This window comes from Hyperoodon ampullatus (genome assembly GCF_949752795.1).
Source record: "Hyperoodon ampullatus genome assembly, chromosome: 4".
NCBI lineage: Eukaryota > Metazoa > Chordata > Mammalia > Artiodactyla > Ziphiidae > Hyperoodon > Hyperoodon ampullatus.
Window position 1 is genome coordinate 75940897 of NC_136917.1, and position 18372 is coordinate 75959268.

An 18372-nucleotide genomic window follows, 5' to 3' on the forward strand; every position below is an offset into this window, starting at 1 on the left:
CAGAAAGAATTAACAAAAAAGAACAAACCACTATAGTGGAAGAAGGTGGGCAGAGTTTTTTCAAGACATGGAAAAAAAAGGTTTCAAAGACCTTTCAATGATAAAAATTCTGAGGTAACCTTGTTCTCAAAAGATAGGTAAGCAATGTGTTACCAGTTTGAAAGAGAATGTAGGTGAAGCATTCTAGGTAGACAGATAAAAAGACCTAGGTGCATTTTTTAAAAAGTTGTGTACTATTTCCTTTCACCCATGTAGTATGCTTTATATTCTGCCCATATATTGGGTCCAAGTTATTAAAAGTTTAATTGTTTTAGTTATTATACATATACACATAGAACTTGGTACATACGATTAAATTAGGAAAAGACAGTTATGGATGCATTTCATTGTAATCTTTAAGTTCCATTAAACATCTAGCTAGTTTGGCATAACATTTTATTTCATTCTTCACAAACTATGAATACTGAGAAAATTACCTTGAAAATGATTATTTTGATATGAGGAAAATGATACTGCTAATTCTAGCATCATGTTCTATGTTGACACAACTAATTTCTTCTTATGAATTATCTATGACATTTTCTAAAATACAAGTGTGATTCTCTGATAGCTGCCCTGTTTTCCAGAGCCCAGCAGCAGTGCAGGTACTGCCTAAGGAATCTGTACTTCCATGAGCAAGACACACTGAACAAACCTGTAGGTAATGTTTGATGTATTGAGAATATTTAGTAAGTGCATATGTGCCTGACAAAGTAACAATTTAGAGAGATGATATTTAAGTCTTTAAGGCCAGATGGTCATTTTCTAAGATAAGTACCTGATACTCTAAAATATCATGCACTTCAGAAATGCCCTTCTCATCTGAGCTAGTGTGTCAGACATGACATTCAATAATATTAGTTCTAAATTACGAAGTCTAGTTCCAAATCTTACAGGGTCCAGTGAAAAAGTAAAATGCATGGCTGTTCAAAAAGCAGGAAAAAAAAAGTCTGTCCTTTCTTACCCAGTCTTTATTGTTTTTAATTTGCTATTTAATGTCATGCTCTCTAGCACACGTTGAGTGAAGACCCCCACAGCCCCTGGGGCTTTGCCCCCACAAGTCAGAGCACATCACAGGGCTGCCAGTGTTTTGGCATCCACCGAGCTAGACGGCAGCAGTGGTCTTGGTATGCGACGGGAAGTGGGTGGCCTGGAGCTCACCCAGGTGGGTGGTGAATGCAGAACAACACCTGAGGGAAAGCTTCAAGTGCCAAGCACATTCTCCATTATCCCATCAGACTTTACTTACGCAACACAAACTCAAAGATAAAAATATCAAGGCAATGACTGCAGAGCATTAAACCCCAAGCATAAGGGGGTCTGGGCGTGGTGGGGGAGGGTGATACTTCTGAAGACAGGGCCCTGTGCAATTGCCATGGTCACACACCCATGAAGCTGACCCTGTAAGTTTGTCCCAAATAGACTGTTTCATCAGCCCCACTCCAAGCCTTAACTGTGAAATTCAGAACAGCCCCAAGCACACGTTCAGCTTTGTCTATTACTATGCTCTATTGTGTTTGGTTTTTCATTCAGAAGTAACTACATAAGAATAATGCACATGAACTATAAGAAGTAACATAAAATCAGTTTCAAGAATGGCTTAAAACATACATGACAAATCAATCTTTTTATTCCTTTTTATAAGTAAATTACTAGTGTCCACTTGTTAAAATGTTGACATTTTTTCATAGAAAAATAGAATCTTTATCTAGTGTGTAAACTAGGCATGCAAACTTTACCTTCTGAAATAAGGACATAGTTTGTAAAATCCATGTATGATATATAAGTACTGGACAATTGAATTTGGGGAAATTCTCTAAGAAAATTACCAATACATATAAATAAAAATATAGAAGTTCTCTTACTCATGGAACATTTGCATTCACAAGCAGAAAGCACTTTATTATTATATTGAGCTGTATCTTTTATTTTTTTTACATGTGTATATATATGTAGAATCATATCAGTTTGAAAAGGGTGTTTTTAATTATTTTGCCAATTTAATTCAGTTGAAATCAGTTTGATGACATAATTTTTAACAATGATGGAAGTTATGTTTTACAAAAGATGTTATTTCTAATAGTGAAGTTACTATGATGTGGTAATACTGTAAGATATTGATAATACATTTATAATTATTTCAATATATGTACATCATAAAAGACTATTTAAAAGCATATCTTAGAAGCTTACCTCAGACTGTTTAGGGATATTTTGTCAACATTTCAAAACATTTTTATTATTTCTATATAAATGATATGCTCAAATATCATAAAGTCTTCCATAGAAAAGAAGTAAATAATGTGAAAAAGAGTCATTTTGTCTCATGTTTTGGAGTTCAAGTTGAAAATATTATCTCGAAGAATACTTTCTAGAAATCTTGATCTACTGCTCATTATGGGCACAAATGAATCACTAAATTAGTCAAGACTACCACCAACTTCTTATGATTAAGTACATATGTAACTACTTACAAAATATTCCTTCCACAGGACACATGCAATGTATGCTTGCTTGCTTGCTTCATTCATTCATTCATTAATCTAAATTATCTGCAATCCTATGGTGTTTCCTTACTATTGGCTAATGTTGAACTCTACATGGATTGATCAGTTAGCAAATTCCTGAAAATTCTAAACACAGTGTCTAGTGTGATGTTATGGTTTTGGAGTCTGAGGCTCAAAATTAAGTTCCATCCCACAGTACTTATAAGGAAAAGAAAGATTTTTGAGACTCAGTTTCCTCATCTGTTAAAAAAATGTAACAGTGTTATTCCTTTTTTTTTTTTTAATAATGCCATTTGCAGCAACATGGATGGATATACAGATTATCATGCTGAGTGAAGTCAGTAAGACAGAGAAAGACAAATATTATATGATATCACTCATATGTGGAATTTAATTTTAAAAAATGATACACGGAGCTTCAAGATGGCAGAACAGTAAGACGCGGACATCACCTGCCTCCACAGAAATACATCAGAAATACATCTACACGTGGACCAACTCCTACAGAACACCTATTGAACGCTGGCAGAAATGCTCCCAAAAGGCAAGAAACTCCCCACGTACCTGGGTAGGGCAAAAGAAAAAAGAAAAAAACAGAGACAAAAAAATAGGGATGGGACCTGCACCATGGGAGGGAACTGTGAAGGAGGAAAGGCTTCCACACACTAGGAGCCCCTTCAAGGGAGGAGGCTGCGGGTGGCGGAGTGGGGGAAGCTTTGGAGCCACGGAGGAGAGCACAGCAACAGGGGTGCAGAGAGCACAGCAACAGCGGCGCGAAAGGCAAAGCAGAGAGATTCCTGCACAGAGGATCGGTGCCGACCAGCACTCACCAGCCCAAGAGGCTTGTCTGCTCACTGGTCAGGACGGGCAGGGGCTGTGAGCTGAGGCTCGGGCTTCAGAGGTCAGATGTCCAGGGAGAGGACTGGGGTTGGCAGCATGAACACAGCCTGAAGGGGGTTAGTGTGCCACTACTAGCCGGGAGGGAGTCCGGGAAAAAGTCTGGAGCTGCCAAAGAGACAAGAGACTTTTTCTTGCCCCTTTGTTTCCTGGTGCGCGACAAGAGGGGATTAAGAGCGCTGCTTAAAGGAGCTCCGGAGACGGGCGCGAGCCACGGCTATCAGCGCGGACCCCAGAGACGGGCATGAGACGCTAAGGCCGCTGCTGCTGCCACCAAGAAGCCTGTGTGTAAGCCCAGGTAACTATCCACACTGCCCCTCCTGGGAGCCTGTGCAGCCCGCCACTGCCAGGGTCCCGTGATCCAGGGACAACTTCCCCGGGAGAATGCACGGCGCGCCTCAGGCTGGTGCAATGTCATGCCAGCCTCTGCCGTCGCAGGCTCACCCCACATCCGTACCCCTCCCTTCCCCTGGCCTGAGTGAACCAGAGCCGCCGAATCAGCTGCTCCTTTAACCCCATACTGTCTGAGGGAAGAACAGACGCCCTCAGGCAACCTACACGCAGAGGCGGGTCCAAATCCAAAGCTGAACCCCGGGAGCTGTGCGAACAAAGAGAAAGCGAAATTTCTCCCAGAAGCCTCAGGAGCAGCGAATTAAAGCTCCACAATCAAGTTGATGTACCCTGCATCTGTGGGATACCTGAATACACAAGGAATCATCCCAAATTGAGGAGGTGGAATTTGGGAGCAAAGATATCTATATTTTTTTCACTTTTTCTCTTTTTGTGAGTGTGTATGTGTATGCTTCTGTGTGTCATTTTGTCTGTATAGCTTTGCTTTTACCATTTGCCCTAGGGTTCTGTCTGTCCTTTTTTTTTTAAATTACTCTAAAAATTATTTTTCTACAAAAAAAGTGTTTTTTCTTAATTTTTTCATTTCAATAACTTTGTTTTATTTTATTTTATGTTTTTTCTTTCTTTCTCCATTTTATTCTGAGCCATGTGGATGACAGCCTCTTGGTGCTCCAGCCAGGCATCAGGGCTGTGCCTCTGAGGTGGGAGAACCTCAGGACACTGGTCCACAAGAGACCTCTCAGCTCCATGTAATATCAAATGGTGAAAATATCCCAGAGATCTCCATCTCAATGCCAAGACCCAGCTCCACTCGATGACCACCAAGCTACAGTGCTGGACACCCTATGCCAAACAACTAGGAAGACAGGAACACAACCCCACCCATTAGCAGAGTGGCTGCCTAAGATCATAATAAGGCCACATACACCCCAAAAAACAGCACCAGACGTGGACCTGCCCACTAGAAAGACAAGATCCAGCCTCATCCACCAGAACACAGGCACTAGTCCCCTACACCAGGAAGCCTACACAACTCACTGAACCAACCTTAGCCACCGGGGACAGACACTGAAAACAACGGCAACTACGAACCTGCAGCCTGTGAAAAGCAGACCCCAAACACAGTAAGATAAGCAAAATGAGAAGACAGAAAAACACACAGCAGATGAAGGAGCAAGATAAAAACCCACCAGACCTAACAAATGAAGAGTAAACAGGCAGTCTACCTGAAAAAGAATTCAGAATAATGATAGTAAAGATGACCCAAAATCTTGGAAATAGAATGCAGAAAATACAAGAAATGTTTAACAAGGAACTACAAGAACTACAGAGCAAACAAACAGTTGTGAACAAGACAATAAATGAAATTAAAAATTCTCTAGAAGGGATCAATAGCAGAATAACTGAGGCAGAAGAACGGATAAGTGACCTGGAAGATAAAATAGTGGAAATAAATACTGCAGAGCAGAATAAAGAAAAAAGAATGAAAAGAATTGAGGACAGTCTCAGAGACCTCTGGGACAACATTAAATGCACCAATATTCGAATTATAGGGGTCCCAGAAGAAGAAGAGAAAAAGAAAGGGACTGAGAAAATATTGGAAGAGATTATAGTTGAAAACTCCCCTAATATGGGAAAGGAAATAGTTAATCAAGTCCAGGAAGCACAGAGAGTCCCATACAGGATAAATCCAAGGAGAAACATGCCAAGACACATATTAATCAAACTATCAAAAATTAAATACAAAGAAAATATATTAAAAGCAGCAAGGGAAAAACAACAAATAACACAAAAGGGAATCCCCATAAACTTAACAGCTGATCTTTCAGCAGAAAGTCTGCAAGCCAGAAGGGAGTGGCAGGACATATTTAAAGTGATGAAGGAGAAAAACGCACAACCAAGATCACTCTATCCAGCAAGGATCTCATTCAGATTTGAAGGAGAAATTAAAAGGTTTATAGACAAGGAAAAGCTAAGAGAATTCAGCACCACCAAACAAGCTTTACAACAAATGCTAATGGAACTTCTCTAGGCAGGAAAAACAAGAGAAGGAAAAGACCTACAATAACAAACCCAAAACAATTAAGAAAATGGTAATAGGAACATACATATAGATAATTACCTTAAATGTAAATGGATTAAATGCTCCAACCAAAAGACATAGACTGGCTGAATGGATACAAAAACAAGACCCGTATATATGCTGTCTACAAGAGACCCACTTCAGACCTAGGGATACATACAGACTGAAAGTGAGGGGTGGAAAAAGATATTCCACGCAAATGGAAATCAAAAGAAAGCTGGAGTAGCAATTCTCATATCAGACAAAATAGACTTTAAAACAAAGACTATTACAAGAGACAAAGAAGGACACTACATAATGATAAAGGGATCAATCCAAGAAAAAGAAATAACAATTGTAAATATTTATGCACCCAACATAGGAGCACCTCAATACATAAGGCAAATACTAACAGCCATAAAAGGGGAAACCGACAGTAACACAATCATAGTAGGGGACTTTAACACCCCACCTTCACCAATGGACATATCATCCAACATGAAAATAAATAAGGAAACACAAGCTTTAAATGGTACATTAAACAAGATGGACTTGATTGAAATTTATAGGACATTCCATCCAAAAACAACAGAATACACATTCTTCTCAAGTGCTCATGGATCATTCTCTGGGATAGATCATATCTTGGGTCACAAATCAAGCCTTGGTAAATTTAAGAAAATTGAAATTGTATCAAGTATCTTTTCCGACCACAATGCTATGAGACCAGATATTAATTACAGGAAAAAATCAGTAAAAAATACAAACACATGGACGCTAAAAAACACACTACTTAATAACCAAGAGATCACTGAAGAAATCAAAGAGGAAATCAAAAAATACCTAGAAACAAAGGACAATGAAAACATGATGACCCAAAACCTATGGGATGCCGAAAAAGCAGTTCTAAGAGGGAAGTGTATGGCAATACAATCCTACCTTAAGAAACATGAAGCATCTCAAATAAACAAGCTAACTTTATACCTAAAGCAATTAGAGAAAAAAGAACAAAAAACCCAAATTTAGCAGAAGGAAAGAAATCATAAAGATCAGATCAGAAATAAATGAAAAAGAAATGAAGGAAACGATAGCAAAGATCAATAAAACTAAAAGCTGGTTCTTTGAGGAGATAAACAAAATTGATAAACCATTAGCCATACATATCAGGAAAAAAAGGGAGAAGTCTCAAATCAATAGAATTAGAAATGGAAAAGGAGAAGTAACAAATGACACTGTAGAAATACAAAGGATCATGAGAGATTACTACAAGCAACCCAATGCCAATAAAATGGACAACCTGGAAGAAATGGACAAATTCTTAGAAATGCACAACCTGCCAAGACTGAATCAGGAAGAAATTTAAAATATGAACAGACCAATCACAAGCACTGAAATTGAAACTGTGATAAAAAATCTTCCAACAAACAAAAGTCCAGGACCAGATGGCTTCACAGGCGAATTCTATCAAACATTTAGAGAAGAGTTAACATCTATCCTTCTCAAACTCTTCCATAATATAGCAGAGAGAGGAACACTCCCAAAGTCATTCTACAAGGCCACCATCACCTTGATACCAAAACGAGGCAAGGATGGCACAAAGAAAGAAAGCTACAGGCCAATATCAGTGATTAACATAGATGCAAAAATCCTCAACAAAATACTAGCAAACAGAATCCAACAGCACATTAAAAGGATCATACATTTTGATCAAGTGGGGTTTATCCCAGCAAAGCAAGGATTCTTCCAAATATGCAAATCAATCAACGTGATATAGCATATTAACAAATTGAAGGAAAAAAACCATATGATCATCTCAATAGATGCAGAGAAATCTTTTGACAAAATTCAAAACCATTTATGATAAAAACCCTCCAGAAAGTAGGCATAGAGGGAACTTTCCTCAACATAATAAAGGCTACATATGACAAACCCACAGCCAACTTCGACCTTAATGGTGAAAAACTGAAAACATTTCCACAAACATCAGGAACAAGACAAGGTTGCCCACTCTCACCACTATTATTTAACATAGTTTTGGAAGTTTTAGCCACAGCAATCAGAGAAGAAAAAGAAATAAAAGGAATCCAAATCGGAAAAGAAGAAGTAAAACTGTCACTGTTTGCAGATGACATGATAGTATACTTAGAGAATCCTAAAGATGCTACCAGAAAACTCCTGGAGCTAATCAATAAATCTGGTAAAGTTGCAGGATACAAAATTAATGCACAGAAGTCTCTTGCATTCGTATACACTTATGATGAAAAATCTGAAAGTGAAATTAATAAAATACTCCCATTTACCACTGCGACAAAAAGAATAAAATATCTAAGAATAAACCTACCTAAGGAGACAAAAGACCTGTATGCAGAAAATTATAAGACACTGATGAAAGAAATTAACAATGATACAAATAGTTGGAGAGATATACCATGTTCTTGGATTGGAAGAATCAACATTTTGAAAATGACTATACTACCCAAAGCAATCTACAGATTCAATGCAATCCCTAATAACCTACCACTGGCATTTTTCACAGAACTAGAACAAAAAACTTCACAATTTGTTTGGAAACAGAAAAGACCCTGAATAGCCAAAGCAATCTTGAGAAAGAGAAACAGAGCTGGTGGAATCAAGCTCCCTGACTTCAGACTATATTACAAAGCTACAGTAATCAAGACAGTATGGTCCTGGCATAAAAACAGAAATATAGATCAATAGAACAGGATAGAAAGCATAGAGATAAACCCACACACATATAGTCACCTTATCTTTGATAAAGGAGGCAAGAATATACAGTGGAGAAATGACAGCCTCTTCAATAAGTGGTGCTGGGAAAACTGGACAGCTACATGTAAAACAATGAAATTAGAACACTCCCTAACACTGTACACAAAAATAAACTCAAAATGGATTAAGGACCTAAATGTAAGGCCAGACACTATAAAACTCTTAGAGGAAAACATAGGCAGAACACTCCATGACATAAATCACAGCAAGATCCTTTTGGACCCACCTCCTAGAGAAATGGAAATAAAAACAAAAATAAACAAATGGGACCTAATGAAACTTCAAAGCTTTTGCACAGCAAATGAAACCATAAACAAGACCAAAAGACAACCCTCAGAATGGGAGAAAACATTTGCAAACGAAGCAACTGACAAAGGATTAATCTCCAAAATTTACAAGCAGCTCATGCAGCTCAATAACAAAAAAAACAAACAACCCAATCCAAAAATGGGCAGAAGACCTAAATAGACATTTTTCCAAAGAAGATATACAGATTGCCAACAAACACATGAAAGAATGCTCAACATCATTAATCATTAGAGAAATGCAAATCAAAACTACAATGAGATATCAGCTCACACCAGTCAGAATGGCCATTATAAAAAATCTATGAACAATAAATCCTGGAGATGGTGTGGAGAAAAGGGAACCCTCTTGCTCCATTGGTTGGAATGTAAATTGATACAGCCACTATGGAGAACAGTATGGAGGTTCCTTAAAAAACTAAAAATAGAACTACCATATGACCCAGCAATCCCACTACTGGGCATATACCCTGAGAAAACCATAATTCAAAAAGATTCATGTACCACAATGTTCATTGCATCTCTATTTACAATAGCCAGGACATGGAAGCAACATAATTGTCCATCAACAGATGAATGGATAAAGAAGATGTGGCACATATATACAATGGAATAGTACTCATCCATAAAAAGAAACGCAACTGAGTTATTTGTAGTGAGGTGGATGGACCTAGAGTCTGTCATACAGAGTGAAGTATGTCAGAAAGAGAAAAACAAATACTGTATGTTAATCCATATATATGGAATCTAAAAAAACAAAATGGTCATTAAGAACCTAGGGGCAAGACGGGAATAAAGACGTAGACCTACTAGAGAATGGACTTGAGGATATGGGGAGGGGGAAGTGTAAGCTGTGATAAAGTGAGAGAGTGGCATGTACATATATACACTACCAAACGTAAAATAGATAACTAGTGGGAAGCAGCTGCTTAGCACAGGGAGATCATCTTGGTGCTTTGTGACCACCTAGAGGCGTGGGATAAGGAGGGTGGGAGGGAGACACAAGAGGGAAGAGATATGGGGACATATGTATAACTGATTCACTTTGTTATAAAGCATAAACTAACACAACTTTGTAGTCATTATACCCCAATAAAGACGTTAAAAAATTGAAAAAAAAATTTAGTGGAACCAAAAAAAAAATGATACAAATGAACTTATTTACAAAGCAGAAACAGACTTACAGATATCGAAAACAAACTTGTTACCAAAGGGGAAACGTGGAGGGGAGGGATAAATCAGGAATTTGGGATTAACATACACACACTACTATATATAAGATAGATAGCTAACAATGACCTAGTGTATAGCACAGGGAACTCTACTCAGTATTCTGTGATGACCTATATGAGAAAAAATCTGAAAAAGAATGAATATATGTATATGTATAAGTGAATCCCTTTGCTGTACACCTGAAACTAACACAATATTTGAAATCAACCATACTCCACTAAATTTTTTTAAAAAATGGAATAGACATTAGTATGTACCCGCTAGGCTTGATGAAGAAAATAAATGAGAACATAGTTAAAAATGACTTTGCAATGTTTACATATTTCCTTTTTACAAAGAGAGTCACTGAACCGACACATTTTTGGAGTAGATAATTCCACGGGAGAACTGCCATCATTCTGTGCCCCATTTCCCATTGGCGGAGGAGGCCACAGTAGTGGATTCGTCAGGAAATAAAACCAGAGTCAAAATAAGTGCCTTGCTCTCTTGCATTATTAACAATATCAGCATTGGCTATTTTTGTAACCAAAGGGTTATACTTTCTAATATGTAATTACTTTAGGACAACAAAGTGCATGGTAAAAAATACAGAAGTGTAAACAAATGCTAAAAGAACCAATTTAGAAAAACAGCCAGCAGGACAGTCTTTTTCTATGAACATAGAAAAGCACACTAAGTGAGAATATTCACTTCATAATTTGAGTAAGTCGGTGGGGATTCAACTATGAAACATGGATGTTTACTTACCCTGGCTCCCCTTAATCTTCACTAATGGTGTTCAGAGGATAGTTTTTTGTGTTTATTTTTGTTTTATTTTGTTTCTGAAAAATCTCTGCTTTCATAATGTTTTCATTAGCCTAGGCTAAACAACAATTTTACTCATGCTAATGACTGTGAATTGTTTTCTGTAAAGCCAAAAATGTTTTAAAACCCCCTTCTTCCTAAATCCCTTTTCTCCTGCCCCTCTTTTGAATTTCCTTTTTTATTCACTGACATGCTGCTTAGGGAAACAGTTGCAGCCAGATTGGAGAGCACTGTGAAATGAATGGTTGTGATATTTATCCGTCCTTTTGGCAAAACTCCTTTGTGTAACTGCATTAAAGCTTGCCGAATCTAATGTTAACACATGCACATTTTACTGAGTTCCACTGGAAATGAGGCATGCTGGAAAAATGGCATGATTTTTTCATGGTGGAACGAAAGTATCTTCAATCAAAACAAAATTAAAATGCTAACATTGCTCCCTCCTCCTTGCTTAAACATTCTGTCAAATCACATTCATTTTAGGTTTTCAATTTATTACATGAAACAAGTGATGCCAATACTTCCCCCTCTAATATCCACTGATGTTTTTCAACAATTAAATTGTCTAGACAAGTAATAAAATGCTGCTCTTATCTTTATGGAATGACATTTCTTTCTTCTGGCTTTTAAATAAATAATAGGATGCCTTCCGTGAAACAGCAAGTGGGACTTTATGGGTTGCATTTTTATTAACCTAATATAATCAGTTAACTAGTTTTCTTTCCCCAAGCATAGGTAGGGTTAGAAGTCGAGGACAGGGAGGTTAGACATTATAAATCTGCTGAACAAAGCAATTTTATAGTCCTTTTAAGTCTGAAAAGGAAATCAGAAGTCTCTTGAGTTATTAACATCTCTGAAGTTACTAGACTATGAAAAACCTCTAGTTGCCCATGCCCACGGATTATCTCTAGTTTCCATTTCCTTTTTTAAAACATGGTTCTCAAAAGGAATTAGAAGTAAAGCAAAATAAAACATATTCTACTTACTTAAATGTTATTTTTCTTCTTCCAAATGCTTTGCTTTTTAGGCACACATGACTGAATAATATAAGCTCAAGGATGGGAAAAACGTCTTGCATCAATTACAATAAAATTCTATTTCTGGAAAGTCTTTGTAAAATGCAGCATATGGAAGGTCTCCTAAAATTGTTCTGTTTAATTTGAAAGGAGTAAGACAATGTTACAAGTTTAACTGGCAGGTGTCTAGGGTATTTTTTACTTAACCTGAGAAAGGGTCAATTTCCTTTCACCTTTACTTCAATCTTGCCACCATTGTGAACTAGAAAATATGAGTATCCATATGTATACACCCACATTACCAAGAGAAAACAGATGATCCTTTGTAAATTAGACAAGTAACTGAATAATAAGCAGTCTTCACTGCCGTTAAACGTGGAATTAATCGGAAAGAGGTCCCAGGTACCCTAACAATATCTGCCATGATACTTCGCAAATGCAATTCAATGACATAGCCCTTCAACTCCAAAAGAAGTAAACTATACTATCAAAGTACCACTATTGTATTATATTCAGAATTCAGTAACTCCTTCAATAATGGCTAAACCAAAGACAGTCTCAGCGTTTGGCTCTCAAGGCACTTTTTGTTTAGGTGGTATCTAATATATTCTACTTTAATATTCCCTCTTTTACTTCAGGAAAAATGTACAAACAATATGTATGATTTCTACATTTTCAATTCTGCATTATCAGTGGACTTCTAACTTTAATAGAGCCCCAAAAGCCAGTGTACTTCTGGATAAACTGGATTCAAGGGGGTATAATTTTAAAAAGGCATCATGGTACGTACAATAAAAACCTAGAGGCTTGGGGCCATTTAGTGTGAATAAAAACAGCCACGTACATTTCAACAGCCTCCAGGTTCATCTCTATTAAAATATATGCAATGTTTCGTATCCTTGGCAGAAGTAAAATTCTGGTCCAGATAATTATTTCTTAACGGGCCAGGGGCTGAGCTGTGCATTGTAAGCTATTCAGCATCATCCCTGGACTCAGGGTCATTCAGTGTCTTAAATGAAAAGTTGAATGGTGTTACTTTGTTCATTCATTCACCTTAAAACTTGTGAATTCCTACCCTTCTGCAATTATCTGCAATTCAGCTACTGTATATTCCTTCAATAACAGCGATAAGAATTGTGGTTAAAGAAATAGAGTAACACTTGTTCTATGCAAGGACAATGTTCTATACCCCTAATAATAGTATTTTAGAAAGCTAAACACTTGTTCTATACAAGAACAATGTTCTATACTCCTAATAATAGGATTTTAGAAAGCTAAAGTGCAGGTTACAATTTTTCAGAGCTGATAGCAAAATTTTCATTTCATTCCCTGCATGAATTCATCATCTGTCTATTATTTCGCTTGGCCAACAAAGACAATGTTTGTCCATGATGGTCCAGTACCGAGCAAAGTCTTAAATTTACATAGTGTTGTCAATCCCATTACAGAAACATTTACTGGAAATATACATAGGTACATGAACTGCTCAAGGTGCTTGGAAAACAAAGGTGATACGATATTAAATGAAGTACCGAATGAATTTTGAACAGAAATTAGAGAAAATGACCTCTGCCTGAGAGAATTGGAAAAGACTTTTAAGCCAGCTTCCTTATGACAGATGAATAAGATTTCAACAAGAGAGGGAACATTATTCAAGCAAAGCGGAGCCGAGTCAGAAAAGCATATATCCAGGGATGGTGAGAAATCAATGCAGTTAGAGCCTAGCCTCCAGAGTGGGTAGCAGTAGCAGGAGACAAGGCCAGAAAGGGGGGCATTAGTATGGAGGTGACAGGGAGACCTTCAATGTTTTTAACTGGAATGTGACCTGGTCAGATTCGCAGTTTAGAAAGATAGCTCTGCAGCTGTATGAAGAATGAAATGGAGTATAGCGGACCTAAAATCAGGGATAGCAGTTAGCAGTCCATAAAGGCAATATTTCATTGAAAGAGAGTGAGATATTGAGCTGAAAAAAATAGCATGAGAGATTGAGAAAAGGGAAGGGACCCAAACAAAATTTAGGATGTAGAATGAATAGAACTGCAAAATAATTGGAGTTGAAAGGGAAGAGATGAGGGACATTTTCCTTTATTGTTTCTGGTGTGGGGACTTGGATGGATAGTAATACCATTTCCTGAGACAGGACAAGAGACAAGGAACAGATCTTAAGGAAATACATTGTTAACTGTAGAGGGTATACTATCATCCTAAACACCAAAGCAACGTGTATCACAAAGGATATTTAACATAGTCAAGTGTAAATTATAGAAATGTTGGTTAAAGTGGGAAATCTGGTTTCTTAAATCACAAGCTCTCCAAAAGGAACTTTGCTTTGTCGATACTATTTCTATTAATTAAAGAGGATTCAATTGGGAATCTTTAAACTTCATTTCCATAAATGTCACGTCTTAATACAGTAAGGTTAGAGAATGTGCTGAGAAACAGTGCTTGAAAGAGCAGCTTGGCTTACTGGAGGGAAGAACACTGCTGATTAATACACTATAATTCTTTGGCATTCTAAATAAATTTAGTGGCTGGCTTTGTGAGGTCATAAAACCCTTAGACAATTAGATAAACTGTATGGGCTTACCCCTTCAAAATATGCAGATGTACACCTACATAATATTTTGCTTATGATTTCAAGATTCATAGACACGCTTGCATTGCATGGAATTCAGCTTAAGAGCTCTTGAATTAGAGTTGTACAAATTTAATTATAGTAGGTGTTATTTTTTGAAAAATCAAATATATATTTTGAGTATATGATTAGCGCTAATAGGGAGTATTTTTCATTCTAAATAAACTCATATAGTTCAGGGTTGTACAACTCAGTACTATTGACATTTGGGTTGGATAATTCTTTTTTGGGGACAGGGAAGGGGAAACTGGGAGGTGCACTGTAGAATGGTTAACATCACCTTGGCCTCTACCCACTAAGTGCCATTAGCAACCCCTACTTCTGACAACCACAAATGACTTCAGACATTGTCAAATGTCTACTGGGAGGCACATTTTCTCCATTTGAGAACCAGAGAAATAGATAATGACTTTTATAGAACTCCCACCTAAGAAATAAAGTTCGGTGCAGTCGGCCCTCTGTATCGGCAGGTTCTGCATTCTCTGATTCAACTAACCTCAGATTGGAAAAAAAAATTCAAGAAAATTCCAAAACTTGAATTTGCCACACTTGCAACTACTTCCATAGCATTTACATTGTATTAGGTATTCTAAGTAATCTAGAGATGCATTAGGTATTCTAAGTAATCTAGAGTATATGGAAGACATGTCTAGGTTATATGCAAATACTCTGACATTTTCTATGAGGGTCGTGGACCTCCTTGAATTTTGGTGTCCTTGATGGGGGGGACAGGTGTCCTGGAACCAATCTCCTGCACAGACACTAAGGGATGACTGGATTATCTCTCTGAAGAAAAATATTTTCATGGGAAAATTTTCTAGAACAGAATCACAAAGTCAGCAACTAAGGTAGGTGTTTACATCTCCTATTTGGGGGGTGGATAACTCAATCTTTTCTCCTACATCCCTACTCTTAGTGTAAGAGTGAAAATTATCTACTCTTCAAAGATGGCTGAGAATTAGACAATAAAGTTATTATATCATAGCAGCTCCTTTTTATCTATTTGTTTTCCTCTTCCTTTTTACAAAATTAACTTTCTCTTTAAGAAATCAAATACTCAAACTTGAGTAAGGAAGAAACTGATATTTTCATAGCAAGAGAAAATGCATCAACTAAAAAATAAGTGAAACACTGTAGAATGTAGTTAGTAATTGAATATAGTTCCATCTGCAATATGAACAAGACTGTGCTCTTATGGAAAATGTTAACTTGATTTAGTACTGTAATGGGAAATCTGTAACTTATGGGCAAGTTATGGGATATATTGGCATCAGATACAAAAATCTGCTAATACCCATATAATACAGATACTGAAAATTTAATATAAATCCTATCTTATCCTTCTCTGCCATTCCTTTATCCCCAATCTTGCTCTGTAAAACCATGTATTTTGTCTCTTTGTTATCATTCATATTTCTTCTTATTTTCAATATACTAGACATCTGTATTTACTCCGTGCATTTATTTCCTTGTTTCCTGATATATTCTCCATTTCATTCTGGGGGCCACTCCCTGCCTAACTCTTAGCCAACCTGTTTTAGGTAGTCTGATATAAACAACATTTTTCCCTTAAAAATAGAACATATAATTTTTTAGCTAAGCAGTTAATCATGCAGAATAAATACTATCTTGATGGTATGTGTGACCATCTAACAAAATTGGAAAAGGATGGAAGTGAAAATATTGAGTGGCAGCTTCCGGAAAACTTTTTAAAAGAAAAGTTGCCCCATACTCTTGTAAATGTTTCTCCCTTTCCTCAGACCTTTTGCCTGGAATGTAGATTTGATGGCTGGAGGTCTAGCTGCCAGTTTACACAATTAGTATGAACATACTATGTCAGAGATGGTCAAAAGGAATACTGAAAGGAAACTCAGTCCTTAAGGGCTTTGTAGACATGAGGTGCCATGTCAGCCCTGATCTGCCTCAAGACTTGTATGTAAGAAAAAAAGTTGTATTTTATGTTTTTAAAGCCATTGTGATCTGGGGACTCTGTTTTTCACATAGGAATCTAATCTTAACTGACATGGGTGAGAATCCACTCTGAATGGAGCATGTGATCTAAGTCTAAGTAAAAAAGCTGATCACATTTCTCTGTTTCAGAGGGACACATTCACTATATCAATATCTTGTGTAAAAAGGCATATTTATAGATATCTCAGACCCTACTTAGCCGGAAAAATTTTGATGAATAAACTATAAAGATGCTGTCATTCTCATAAAACCTCTAAGTATATTCTGGTTAAAATATCAAAATCCATAAGAGCTTGGGACATAGTAAAACCTTCATGAGATGACTGCATATGATTTCCAGGATGGCAATGAATGATCTCACAGTTACAGAATTAAAACAAAAATGTAGGGAACCATGGAAATTTTTTATAGGCATTAAAGGCTATAATTAGGATAGTCTGATGTGAGTTTAACATATTCTGGGAATTGTGATCTGTAGAAAACCATGGTGTCTGGTGCTAACGGCAACATGCATTTTGTAATGAAGCATTATGCAGCAGCTAAACAGTCTTCACCCATTCATTTCAGCCAGTCCTTCTGGGTCCATTGCACAAATGCCAGAATCACAAGGTCTCTGACCAGTTTGTGAGAAAGAAAATAAAAATGTTTGTGGCTTATTATGACAAAATAAAAATTACAAATAATACCAGGAAATATTGGGTTCATTGATAGCAATCATCAATTCTCAATCATTAAATGCAATTCACATAGAATTAATTCAGCACTTGAAATACTACTTAAAGTGCATAGGCCTTGCCTTAATAGTATGTTTCATATAATTAACTGAGCACAAGAGGCAGAAAGCAGACCATAGCGTGAGTTTTCCCATCTTATTTAAATCTGAAAAGATTTATCCACTTGCTAAATCTCAGAGAGAAGATGTGGCACATATAAGATGTTCTTATACTTGTTTTTCAATGCTAACATTTTCTTTAATTTTGAAATAATGCATGAAAATTGAAAATCCTTGGAAAGTATGAACAGTATAAAGAAAGGGTAAAATATCACTCTTTCTGACACTCAAAGGCATCTGATATTATAGCTCTGGCATATTTTATTCCAGTTTTCAATTTTTTTCTTAGTTGAACCAATTTCTAGTGTAAAATATTTTTATAACATATCAAAAATCTTTGTAACATTATTTAATGGCTATTTAAGGTAAAGCTATGTTCCCCATTATTTTAAAATTAGAGTATGTAATTCCTTCATATAAAAAGTACTAATATTAAAATAAACTCAAAATGGATTACAGACCTAAATATAAGACTGGATACTATACAACTCCTAGAGGAAATAATAGGCAGATATCTCTTTGACATAAATTGCAGCAATATTTCTTTGCATCTATCTCCTAAAGCAAAGAAAACAAAAGCAAAAATAAACAAATGGGACCTAATTAAACTTAAAAGCTTTTGTACAGCAAAGGAAACCATCGACAAAACCAAAACACAGCCTGTTGAATGGGAGAAGATATTTGCAAATGACATGACTGATAAGTGGTTAATATCCAATATATATAAACAGCACATACAACTCGACATCAAAGAAATAAACAACCTGATTTTAAAAAGGACAAAAGAACTGAAAAGACATTTTTCCAAAGAAGACATGCAGATGGCCAACAGGCACATGAAAAGATGCTCAACATCACTAATCATCAGGAAAATGCAAATCAAGACCACAATGAGATATCATCTCACACCTGTCAGAGTGGCTATCATCAAAA

The 18372-nt window shown here is 36.7% G+C and overlaps 1 protein-coding gene across 1 annotated transcript in view; it reads right to left on the bottom strand.

Moving 5' to 3' along the window:
* PRR16 (proline rich 16) overlaps positions 1 to 18372 on the bottom strand; it is a gene marked incomplete at its 5' end in the record, with an annotated part of 279519 nt that overhangs the window by 11671 nt on the left and 249476 nt on the right.